General features: G+C 47.4%; 1 protein-coding gene across 1 annotated transcript in view; it reads left to right on the forward strand.

The window, feature by feature from the left end:
- The first annotated feature begins 12217 nt into the window (after nt 1-12217).
- The window catches only part of LOC112636508 (cytochrome P450 27C1), a 32668-nt gene continuing 32032 nt past the window's right edge, over nt 12218-12853 (forward strand). Inside the window, exon 1 of the mRNA XM_025405223.1 lies at nt 12218-12301. The gene's annotated coding sequence lies outside the window, so the exon portion shown is untranslated. The remainder of the gene's footprint in view (nt 12302-12853) is intronic.

Genomic DNA, 12853 nt, shown 5'->3' on the forward strand with positions numbered 1-12853 from the left:
TTGAGGCACACTCTTGTCTGTGTTTCTGCCTCTTCCACGGAGTGTGGGGTTGTCCCGGGTAGGAGTACTTGCTAGGAAAGTCATGTGTTGGGTGTAAACAAATGATCTTTTACTCCTTCCAGTTTCTTATCTGGATTTTTTTTTTCTTAAAATATTTCCACAGTCAATCTTTATTAATGATGAGATAGATGTTCTACTGCCTCACAAGTTTCTCATCTTAAAGAAGGTTTTCAGCCAGGTGCGGTGGCTCACACCTGTAATCCCACCACTTTGGGAGGCTGAGGCAGGCAGATCATGAGGTCAGGAGTTCGAGACCAGCCTGGCCAATATGGTGAAACCCCGTCCTACTAAAAATACAAAAACTAGCTGGGCGTGGTGGCACACGCCTGTAGTCCCAGCTACTCGGGAGGCTGAGGCAGGAGAATCGCTTGAACCCGGGAGGCGGAGGTTGCAGTGAGCTGAGTTCATGCCACTGCACTCCAGCCTGGGTGACAGAGCGAGACTCGGACTCAAAAAAAAAAAAAAAAAAAAAGAAGGTTTTCTCAGAGAGATGTTCAGATTTCATTTTGGAATTTAGATATGTTCTTCGGATCTTCCTTGTGCTCTGACCTTATAATGGAGAAATCAAATAGGAAATGGAGGCAAAAGGGTTTGGGTGATTTTCCCAAGGTCATATAGTAAGGTACAGCCCTGCCACAAACTAAGATCCAGTCTTCCAATTCCTACACTACTGTTGTTTTCAGTCACACAATATTGCATCACAGAATGCTAGGGTATTTTTGAAGAGACCATTTATTCCCCATACATTGCCCCCAGTGCTCTGGTATGAAAGTTTAGCTGTGAGGACACAGTGTTTGCTAAATGTCTGGGCTTGGAGCCCGAGACCTGGGTTTGAAGTTTGACTGTACTGCTTATTGACCAGGGGCCATGGTCAGGCTAATGAGCCTCTGTGTTATTTTTCTCCATTTACAAAACATAAAATAGGAACGTTTGCCTCATAGGACTTTTATGAGAATTAATTGACAAACTGTAGTGTTTTGCATAATGCCTGGTATATCGTAAATGCACAATAAATGATAGTTATTATTATAACACTTTTCGTTTCATAGTTCAAAGGAGGCCAGTTGAGTTGTTAGTGGATCTGGCTCACCCTGCTGGTGGCTTACCTTCATCTATGCACATTTCAGCACCTAACTCCCTGTCTTCAGGGCCCAGCCTAAGGCTGAGAAGACTTTCATGGATGGTGGAAACCTATGTAGCTTTTCCCACTGGCCTAACAAAGATGTCAGGCTGCTGTAGAGTCAAGGTGATTTTATGGAGAGATATTGATTTTGATTCTCACTTCTAGGTGGGGGACTGGGGTCTTTACAAAGATTATAGGTAAAAGAATGCAATGGTAGATATCAAAGGCCTGAGCCGTAGAAGGTGGCTGAATAGAAAGTAAGCCAGAATATTTTATCCTCCTCCAATTTCCTGCAGACACAGCTGTCCTGGGAGCACCCAACACTGCAAATCCCGGGGCTCCCAGGTTGCTGCTGGGCTCCTCTGGAAGCCTGTCCCTGGGCACGTGCGAAGGGAAAGGGCACTAGCTTAGTCTGTTTGTGCTGCTATAACAGGACATCAAAGACTGAGTCATTTTTTTTTTGAGATGGAGTCTTGCTGTGTTGCCCAGGCTGGAGTGCAGTGGCACGATCTCCGCTCACTGCAAGCTCCGCCTCCAGGGTTCATGCCATTCTCCTGCCTCAGCCTCCTGAGTAGCTGGAACTACAGGTGCCTGCCACCACGCCCGGCTAATTTTTTTTTTTTTTTGTATTTTTAGTAGAGACGGGGTTTCACCATGATAGTTGGGACAGTCTTGATCTCCTGACCTCGTGATCCACCCGCCTCAGCCTCCCAAAGTGCTGGGATTACAGGCGTGAGCCATCGCCCCAGGCCAGACTGAGTCATTTTTTTAAGGAACAGAAATTTATCTTCTCACAGTTCTGGAGGCTGGGAAGTCCGAGATTAAGGCACCAGCCTCAGAGGAGGACCTTCTTTCTGCGTCCTCACAGGGTGGAAGGCAGAAGAGGTGAAACCACTCCCACAAATTCTTTTTCAAACTTTATTTTTACTTTTAGAAATGGGGTCTTGCTCTGTTGCCCAGGCTGACGTGCAATGGCACAATCACGGTTCACTGCAGCCTCAAACTCCTGGGCTGAAGCAATCCTCCTGCCTCAGCCTCCCGAGTAGCTGGGACTACAGGCATGTGCCACAATGCTGGGCTAATTTTTTTTTATTAATGAGGTCTCACTGTGTTGCCCAGGATGGTCTAGAATTCCTGGCGTCAAGCCACTCTTCTGCTTTGGCCTGCCAAAGTGCCGGAATTACTGGCGTGAGCCACTGCACCTGGCCTACAAACCCTTTTTTTATAGCAGCATTAATTCATTCATGAGGCTGAAGCCTCATGATCTAAACACCTCCCATTAAGCCCCACCTCCCAATACTGCTGCACTGGGGATTAAGTTTCCAATGCATGAATTTGGAGGGAAATACTCAGACCATAGCAGTCAGGGATGGCGGAAACTTGGCTCCCATACCCAGCACAATGGTCATCCCTGGGCACCCCACGTTCTTGCCTAGAACGTCAGTCAGCCTGGTACACTCTCTGCCCTGGAAGGTGGGGAGGGCCCAGGTCAGGAGTTAGCCTAAAAACCAAAAGATGGTGCAGCCTGGAGCGTGTGGGAGGACAGGCCCCTGTCCGTTCTAAAGCCGAGTGCACTAGAGCCTCATGCTACAGGGTGTTTGAAGTCCAGATATGCCACAGACAGATCTAACTTTGAAGCCAAATAAAATCAGCTTTCAGTGCCCAGCTGTGTGACTTGGGCAAATAACTACACCTCTCTGAGAATCAGTGTTCTCATCTAAAGAAGAGTGGACTACGGACTGTTAATGGGAGGCCTGATGGCATATGGTAGTGGGTGATCAGCAAATGCTACCTTCTCTTAGTCACTTAGCTTCTCTGGCCTCAATTTTCACATCTATGCAATGGGGATCCCAACCCTGTACCTACAAAGCCCTCAAGGTTGAATGCAGAAAAACACAGACACCAGTCTCAAAGATGTCACAAGGTGGCATGGCAGAAGACAGACGCAAAGTGACTTGGAAAGAGAGGGCATGTGCTGTGCTGTGAGGTGGCCAGGAAGAGCTTCCCTGAAGGAGTGGAGCTTGACCTGCCCCGGGAATGGGAGTCATTAAACAGGCAGAGAAGACACCAGACATTACTTGAGTAACCAGGAACAGGACAGCAGGGCTTGGAAGCCGGAATGTGCATGCCCTGTTCTGAAATCAGTCTTCTCTCGCCTTACCGGGAAGCCACGTAGCCTCTTGTGGGCTGAAGGCTGACACGTTAGTTGACTAAGATGAGATCAAAACATGATGATATCAGTCCTAAACGGGGCAGGAAAGCGTTGAGGGAATAAAAATGTGCTATGAGTCCAGCATTCTCACTCCTAGGTATTTTAGTGATGCAAAAACCTGTACATAAATGCTTGGAGGGATTTTATTCACCGTTGCCAAGACTGGAAACAATCCAAGTGTCCTGAATTGATCAGAATGATCCACAAACGAGAGTACATTACTATAATGAAATACTACTCAGCAACAAAAAGGGACAAGATCTTGATAAATGAAATAACATAATAAATCCCAAATGCATTATGCCAAGAGCCAGAAGCCTGATTCAGGAGGTTGTCTCCTGATGATTCCGTGCATAAGATACTTTGGGAAAGGCAAAACTATAGGGGCCTAGCTGGGGATGACGACAAAAAAGTATGAATTTTGTTTTTTTTTTTTTTTTTTTTTTGAGATGGAGTCTCGCTCTGTCACCCAGGCTGGAGTGCAGTGGTGCCATCTTAGCTCACTGCAACCTCCGCCTCCCGGGTTCACGCCGTTCTCCTGCCTCAGCCTCTCAAGGAGCTGGGACCACAGGCACCCGCCACCACGCCTGGCTAATTTTTTGTATTTTTAGTAGAGACATGGTTTCACCGTGTTAGCCAGGATGGTCTCGATCTCCTGACCTCGTGATCTGCCCAGCCTGAGCCACCTCGCCTGGCCTGAAAAAATTTTTTGAGGCGATGGAACTGTTCTATATCTTGACTGTAGTGGTGGATACACAACTGAATATGTTTTTCACAACTCATAAAACTGTACACCAAAAAGAGTGAACTTGAAATTATACCACTAGACAAAGGACATGGGAACTGGTGTCTGGGTAGGCAAGCTCACATTCTAGTCAATTTACCTTGGTATCCTCCACATACAAAGAACTCAACAATCACAAATCACAGCAAATTGATTCCAGTCTCAACAAATTCTGGGGTGTTGAAATACATCAATAAGATATTTTCAAACCTAAGTTTGATTTCTATCAGAACACGTAAGGGGAGAGGAAAGAGCGTGGGACTAGGAGTTGGGAAAACTCATCATCTTGGCTGCCTGCCTACTGTATGACTTGGAGCAAGTCGCTTGAATAATCTCTAGTAATTAGTCTCTGACTTGCCTTGTCAAAGGGTTGCTGAGAGGGTCGCATGAAAAGAATGTACGTTAAAATAATGCATGTTGTAAATTATAAGTATTGCACACAAATCAGGTATTGGTATTGTCATTGATCATGTGTTTTCAAATAGGGAATATAAGTATCAGAATTTAAATGACATATCCAAGAAAAGAATCCCAAGATGAAACCCCATCTTACAGCGTCTCAAGTCAAAGAGTTGACACTCTCAAGACAGAATTAAAATCAAGGCTTGAATGAATGATTTTAGGTAATTTAGAAGCCATAATTATAAGAAAACTACAAATTATTTAATCTACAAAAGCCTCTGTGCACTATTTGTTACAAGGGAATTAATATTTTTTTAACACAAAAGTCCGTTGCTCCATGAAGTGCCCGTGTCCTGTGCGCGCACCTTGTGTGAAGCATCAGGGTCCACTTGGAATAGGGGGGGCTGGCCAGTGGGAGCTCCTCAGGACAGGGGCCAGGCCACAGCTCCTGCCGCTCCGGGCTGCACCTGCACGATGACAGAAGGAGGCACTAGGCCTTGGAAAAGTCTGCACCACAACTGCTGTGGTCTGAATGTTTGTGTCCCCCAAATGTAATTGGTTAAAATCCTAACTCCCAAGATGATGGTACCAGGAGGTGGGTCCTTTAGGAGGTGATTAGGTCATGAGGGTGGTGCCCTCATGAGTAGGATTAGTGCCCTTATTAAAAAGGCTCAGAAAGCTCACTTGCCCTCCCACCATGTGAGGACACAGTGAGAAGACAGCTGTCTGCAGCCTGGAAGGGAGCACGCACCAGAACGCAACCACGCCGGTACCGATCTCAGAGGCGCAGCCTCCAGACCCGGGATAAATAGATGTCTGCTGTGTACAAGTCACCTAGTCTATATTACAACGGCTCAGACAGACTAAGAAGAGTTTTTTTTCAGTGGACAGTGAGATCATGAATCAGTTTAACCCCTGGGAAGTAATTTGGCTAAAGTTAAAGTCATGCTTTACCATTGCAGAACAAGTTTCCATTCGGCAAAGTGTTTTGTGGTTTATTTCTCTTGGTACTGGGGACTGGATTTCTTTATTTTGGTGACTCAAACAGAAATTTACTCTTAAACGTGTTTGAGTGTCACTAGGTTCCTGCTCTGCATTGGCTTGGGGAATCCAGCCATGAGTCAGACGCCACCCCAGCCCTCAAGATGTTTACGGCTGTCCCCTCTGGCTGGAAACATGTTATGTAAACAAGGGAAGCCTGGGAAAGAGTTAAAGGGTGACAGACCTGTCACAGACAAGAGCCTGGGGCGGGCTTGCCAGGCACCCTGCCAATGTCAACAGGGAGGAAATAGGCTGGAAAAGGGCAATTTAGTGAGGCTGTCCCAGAACTGAATCTGAATCTGCAAGATTGAGGACCACACCCTGAGCCATCAAGCTAAATGCCACTTTGGAGAGAGAGAGACAGAGAATGAATGTGCTGATTCACAAAACTGAAAGTTACAGAGCGGGTGGTAGATCTCCTCTAGGCACAGCTGGATGGCAGGCATCTCCCATGAGGGTGTCAGAGGTTTCTCGATCAGGTAGTCTCTGGACAGATAGCTGCCTGCAGTCCCAAGCTTCCAGGGGCCTTCAGATTGCACTCCACAAACAAGAGCATGTCTGCACTGATTGCTCTAGCAGAAGTCCCATGGAGGACTCTGCTCCCAACAATGCCCCCAACCCCTGGGTCAGGGGCCACGGGCAGCCAGCCCCATCCAAACCCCTGGGACTGCCTAGCATTACTAGGGAATGTGGGAGGAAGGCTTTCCAAATAAAGGTGAGTGAGCAAACCTCCACTCTTCCCCTGCGGCCTTTGCTGATGCACACCTTCCTTTCAGAATTCACCAGTGTCTCATTCTCAGTTATCTGTCCCATCATCAGCATCTCAGAACAGTGAGTGCCGTGCAGCACCGCCCCTACTCAGCGCCCACTCCAAATTCTCCTCACTTACATGCAAAGCAGGTGTAGTGAAAGGCATAAAAACCCTGGAAGCAGATTTGGGTTCAAGTATTAACTTTGCTCCTAACTTAACTCTTTTGGGAACGTCTCTTTAACTTGCTTCTTCATTGGTGAAGGACGATAATGTGCCCAGGTCATAGGGTAGCTGTGAGGACCAAATGGATTCCCAGGTGCCCAGGATAGTGCCTGATGCTCAACAGATGATTAAAATGTAAACCAATATTTCATAAAGCTGGTCAATGATAATGATAGTTTTTCATCATGAAAAGTTAGCGCTTTTTGGCAGTGAAAAAACTGCTAAGTCTTTGCTGGCTGACAAATCCCACTGGAAAATGCCCACAGCCTTTGTAGGAAGAAATGTTTATTTTCTGCCTCCAGTGACCAGGATTATCACGGCTTCAGAAGCAACACCCGAGTCACAGAGAAGACGATCTGAGATCTACCAGTTCTGTCTCCTGGTATAACTTTGTTTTGTTTTCTTTCCGTTCTGCCTTTTTATTGATGACTCTGGGGAAGCAACAAGATCATACTACTAAGTCTTTTTCCTTTTTACCCATTAATTCTTAAGTGGAAGCCAGTCAGCGGCATGGAATTGGAGCACAGGAAGCTGGTGTGGGTGAGAGAATTTCATGTAGACCGCAGGGAAGCTGGGAAGATCATCCCCTGTCCCACTGTGACCAGCAGGTCTGGGTTTCAGAATTCAGAGGCTTGCTTCCTAGAATGTCTTGTACAGCAGCTCCCTTTTCTGAGATCCAGTTTGACTATCCCTGTTCTCTTCCAGGAATATATACTCTGCATTACTCTCTGCTTACCTAACAGCCCTGACATCTCTGTTCCGCATGCTAGAGAGTTATCCGTGGTCATCTGGATTGGAGTTCCGGGAGGCATTAAAGACGTCTCTCGGTTTTACTTCCACAGATGGTCATTTATTGTGTATAGAGTTTATTTACCTTTTCGAGGGCAACCCATTTTCCTATTTTGCTGTTGTCGTTGGCTATTGTTGGCTGTGGTTGGGAGAAGCTCGTTGCTTCTCTATTACTGCTAACAAGCTGGTTTTCTTGCAGGAACACACCTGTACAAATCTCCTGGTTGAAGGTCAGACAGGGACAAGTGGTGCCCTCTAGTCGGAATCTCACTTCTGTTTTTCTTGCTCACCAGAAGGGAAAGGAACAAATAAATGGACAGTGTTTTCCTATTTTGGAAAAGTAGTTTTTCAGTTATTTTTGACTTATATTTAAGATTTCTTATAATATTCGATCCTTCATTCCCCCCACATTGAATCCCTCACAACTATGACAATCATTTACTTTTATTGTTTATTTTATTATTATTTTTTATTATTACTTTTATTATTATTTATTTTTATTATAAAGGCAATATTTTTATAGAAAACTCAGAAACCAACGTAACATTATGTATACATATTAGAGTGAAAGAAATTCTTCCAATCAGGATGACTTATTCTATTTCTGGGTTTATATGTTTTCCACTAATAATAATTACCTACAAAACAGTAATAAGAAAGCAGCATACTGCTCTATTGCAGAGTTTCAGACTGATCACTTATCAATGTACTGAGACTCCAAAATAGCCTTTGGCTTTAAGGATTATAAACCCTTCTACCATAAAGACCCATGCACACATATATTTATTGCAGTATTATTTACAATAGCAAAGACTTGGAACCAACCCAAATGCCCATCAATGATAGACGTGGTGGATAAAGAAAATGTGACACTTACACATCATGGAATACTATGCAGCCATAAAAAAGAATGAGTTCATGTCCTTTGCAGGGACATGGATGATGCTGGACACCATCATTCTCAGCAAACTAACACAGGAACAGAAAACCAAACACTGCATGTTCTCACTCATAAGTGGGAGTTAAACAGTGAGAACACATGGACACAGGAAGGGGAACATCACACACCGGGGCCTGTTGGGGGTTGGGGGGCAAGTGGAGTGAGAGCTTTAGGACAAATACCTAATGCATTGGAGGCTTAAAACCTAGATGATGGGTTGATGGGTGCAGCAAACAACCATGGCACATGTATACCTACGTAACAAACCTGCACATTCTGCACATGTATCCCAGAACTTAAAGTATAATTTAAAAAAATTAAAAAAAAGCTTTTGGCTTAATATCATTAGAGCTTGAGGCAAATTTCAAGAACTGATATCTTTGTTTATTTATTTAATTATGGAAACTAGCTTTAGACATCCGCAGAGATGATATCCTAAGACACAGGGGAGTAGGGGAGCTGCAGGGAGCTCCAGAGAAGCCTGTCTCCACGTGTGTTTAAATCTTCCCCCTGTCTTTCTCTGTATTCTTCCTTCTCTTCTTCCTTCCTTTCTTTACTGCAGTCTTTTCCTTAATTAGCCTTCATAGAGAGCCAGCTGCCTTTAAAATCTATATTTATCTATATTGAACAGCTTAATATATGATTGTTTAACAACCTAAGATCATTGTTTATCTATATTGAATAGTTTCACGTCCAGAATGGACTGAATTGACTTCTACATACGTGGTCCTTTAATGATTTCTTAAGGACCAGTAGCCCTCTGCAAAACTTTAAAAGACTCTCCTAGAGCAAGGCGATTGTGCCCGTCTTCAGCCTCTGCTGGCTAGCCGCCTTGCCACCCACTTCTGCCTTCTAAACGGGCCCTTTCCTCAATCCCTGCCTGAATGCTGCTTCCTTCAGGAGGCCTTTCTTTTGCACTGCTCCATCCTACTCCGTAAGTAGATGGGATCGCTTCTTGTCACAAATTCCAATCATATTCAGTACCTGTTTTGTGACACTTAGAGTAATCTGGCTTGTATTTGTGTACCTGTTTTATTCTTCAAATAGGTTATGGCCTCCTAAAGGCGGGTTCAAGGTCTTACTCTGAGTACTTTGCAGCTATCATGCCTTATAAATAAGAGTTGCAAGGGCCGGGCGCGGTGGCTCACTGCTGTAGTCCCAACACTTTGAGAGGTCGAGGCAGGCAGATCATGAGGTCAGGAGATCGAGAGCATCCTGGCTAACACGGTAAAACCCCGTCTCTACTAAAAATACAAAAAATTAGCCGGGCGTGGTGGCGGTGCCTGTAGTCCCAGCTACTCGGGAGGCTGAGCCAGGAGAATGGCCTGAACCCAGGAGGCGGAGCTTGCAGTGAGCCAAGATTGCTCCGCTGCACTCCCGCCTGAGCAACAGAGCCAGACTCCATCTCAAAATAAATAAATAAATAAATAAATAAGAATTGCTGAGTACTTATTAATAAAATTATTTTCTTTTTTTTAGAGACAGGGTCTTGCTCCGTTGCCCAGGCTGGAGTGCAGTGGCATGATAATGGCTCACTGAAGTCTTGACTTTCTGGGCTCAAGCAATCCTCCTGCCTCAGCCTCCCGAGTAGCTGGGACTATAGGCACACACCACCACACCCAGCTAATTTTTTTTTTTTTTTTTTGTAGTATCCAGGTCTTGCTATGTTGCCCAGGCTGGTCTTGAACTCCTGGGCTGAAGCAATCCTCCTGCTGTGGCCTCCAAAATTGTTGGGATTACAGGCATGAGCCACAGCACTTGGTGTTATTAATCAAATTCTGTAAGTTGAGTAACTATAGCCTTCTTTGCTTCACTTACATGATACTTCAATTATTCAAATGCAATGTAGATTTTACAGAGTTGTAAAGGTATAAACTACTCATTAAAAATAAAATATTTAGCTGAGTGCAGTGGCCTGCGCCTGTAATGCCATTTCCTTAGGGGGAGGATTGCTTGAGCCCAGGAGTTCAAGGGCAGCCTGGGCAACATAGTGAGACCCAGTGTCTAAAAAAATAAAATAAAATATTTTTTATCTGAGCATGGTGGCACGTGTCGGTACTCCCAGCTCCTTGGGAGGCTGAGGTTGGAGACGGCTTGACCCCAGGAATTGGAAGGTGTAGTGCCCAGTGATAGTGCCTGTGTATAGCCACTGCACTCCAGCCTGGGCAGCACTGCCAGACCCCTCTCTGCTCTTTTTTATTTTTATTTTTATTTTTTTGGTGGTGGTGGTGGTGTTGTTGAGACAGAGTCTTGCTGTCACCCAGGCTGGAGTGCAATGGCGAGATCAGCTCACTGCAACCTCCACTTCGTGTGGTTCAAACGATTCTCCTGCCTCAGCCTCACGAATAGCTGGGATTACAGGCGCGTGCCCCCATGCCTGGCTAATTTTTTATATTTTTAGTAGAGATGGGGTTTCACCATCTTGGCCAGGCTGGTCTCGAACTCCGGACCTCAGGTGATCCGCCCACCTAGGCTTCTCAAAGTCTGAGATTACAGGCGTGAGCCACCGCCCCGGTCTCCCTCTTTGCTCTTAAAAAAAAAAAAAAAAAAAAAAATGCTGGCCCGGCGTCTGTAATCCCAGCTACTGGGGAGGCTGAGGTAAGAGAATCGCTAGAACCCTGGGGGCGGAGGTTGCTGAGCCGAGATCGCGCCATTGCACTCCAGCCTGGGCGACAGAGTGAGACTCTGTCTCAAAAAAAAAAAAAAATAAATAAATAAAAAAAGCTTAGTAACAATACTTTGTAAACTTAAACTTAAAAAAAATCTTATTTTTTACGTTTAGATGCATGAGTACAAACTGTATGAAATCTTCAAATAATGTAACTCAGTGAGCAGTTTACTGACTAGGAAAAAGTTCCCTTCCTTGAAACCACATGGCACCCCTCTGGCCTTTCCCATGCTCTGTGCCTCCCTGTGCGAGCCACTTCTTTGTGCAGCGAGGCACTGGGCTCTGAATCTAGGATGACGGACTCCTCTCCTCGCCTCGGCATGGAGGTGGCTTCTCTTCTCCAAGCCTTGTGCAACAGGACCCGTCCTTGTGAGGCACCAGACAAACGCCCCATGCTCAAAGTCGCTCACCCTCACCTAGTCCTCACTGCTTCCCATGGTGTGCGGAATACAAGCGATGAGCCCAGGGAAAGCCATCGTAAACGACCGTGATTGTCTTTATGAAAGCTTGTGGCAAGATAATAATGTGGTCATTTTACAACGGTAGGAACTACGTGCAGAATCGTCTCACGTTTGTTCCCCCCTTTGAACGCTGAGTTACAATGATTTAAGTTGAAACCATAAAGAACTGCTTCTAAAATGCCAAAAAGACCAAAGATTTATTTAGTACACCTTCCGTAGTCATTTCGAAGGACGGTAATAATTTAAAAAACCCCGGTAGACTTTTCTTTCTTTGGCCATGGTTGGAAGTGGGGTTGACCTTAAAACTTGGTGGTTTCAAGCAACGCTGAAGTGTGAATTAATATGATGTGAAGAAATAATAATAGCCTCATTCTCTGGCAGTCTAATCACAGCCTTTTCCCCAGCCCCAGGGGACGGAGCCTTTAATAAGGGTCTGTGTAAACTGATGCCCAGGCGGCAGGAGTGCGGAGAAGCATTGCTCTGACAAGTTAAGACGCAGGAAACAGCAACCCAAAGGGCAGCCCCCGAAACAGAGTTGCTCAAACAAGCCGATGCAGACGAGCGCCATGGCCCTGCTGGCGCGGATCCTGAGAGCCGGGCTGCGGCCGGCGCCCGAGCGGGGTGGGCTCCTGGGTGGCGGGGCCCCGCGGCGGCCCCAACCCGCAGGCGCACGGCTCCCGGCCGGGGCGCGGGCCGAGGACAAAGGCGCGGGGCGGCCGGGGGCGCCGCCGGCTGGGGGCCGGGCCGAGGGTCCCCGGAGCCTCGCCGCCATGCCGGGGCCGCGGACCCTCGCCAACCTGGCGGAGTTCTTCTACAGGGACGGCTTCGGCCGCATCCACGAGATCCAGGTAGCGCGCGCCGCGCCGGGAGGGAGCCAGCCGGGGCTGCTGCCCAGAGGGCTGACGGCGCGGGCGGGAGGGCGCCAGGGAGGGGAGCGGGGTGGGGGAGTCCCAGGGAGGGGCGGCGGGCAGCGCTCCCCGGGCACGGGGCGCCGCGGTGGGTGGGGGGAAGTGGACTGGGGTTGTCCGGTTAAGGCTCGCAGGAAGGGGCGCTGAGGAGAGGACGCCGGGAAGGCGATCCGGGGTGGAGGAGGCTGGAACGGGGAGCGGGGCGGGGGCGTTGGGGAGGGGGTCTCCGAGACGGGGACCCCGGAGAGGGGCAGCAGGCAGAGGGAGCTGAGGAACGGGGCCAGAAAGGAACGGCTGGGAAGAGGCAGGGGGAATGGGTGTCTCGGGAGGTGGCGGCCGGGAGGGGTCCCCTGGAGGGGCCCCAGCAGGGATCCCTAGGGAGGAGCTTGCGGGGAGGGGAGTCAGGGATGGGGTTTCGGCGAGTGGTAGCCCGAGAGGCGGCGGGCAGTGTCTCCAGGGACGGGTCCCCGGGAGGGACCCAGTCCGGGGTTG

Source organism: Theropithecus gelada, chromosome 12 (assembly GCF_003255815.1).
Source record: "Theropithecus gelada isolate Dixy chromosome 12, Tgel_1.0, whole genome shotgun sequence".
NCBI classification, from domain to species: domain Eukaryota; kingdom Metazoa; phylum Chordata; class Mammalia; order Primates; family Cercopithecidae; genus Theropithecus; species Theropithecus gelada.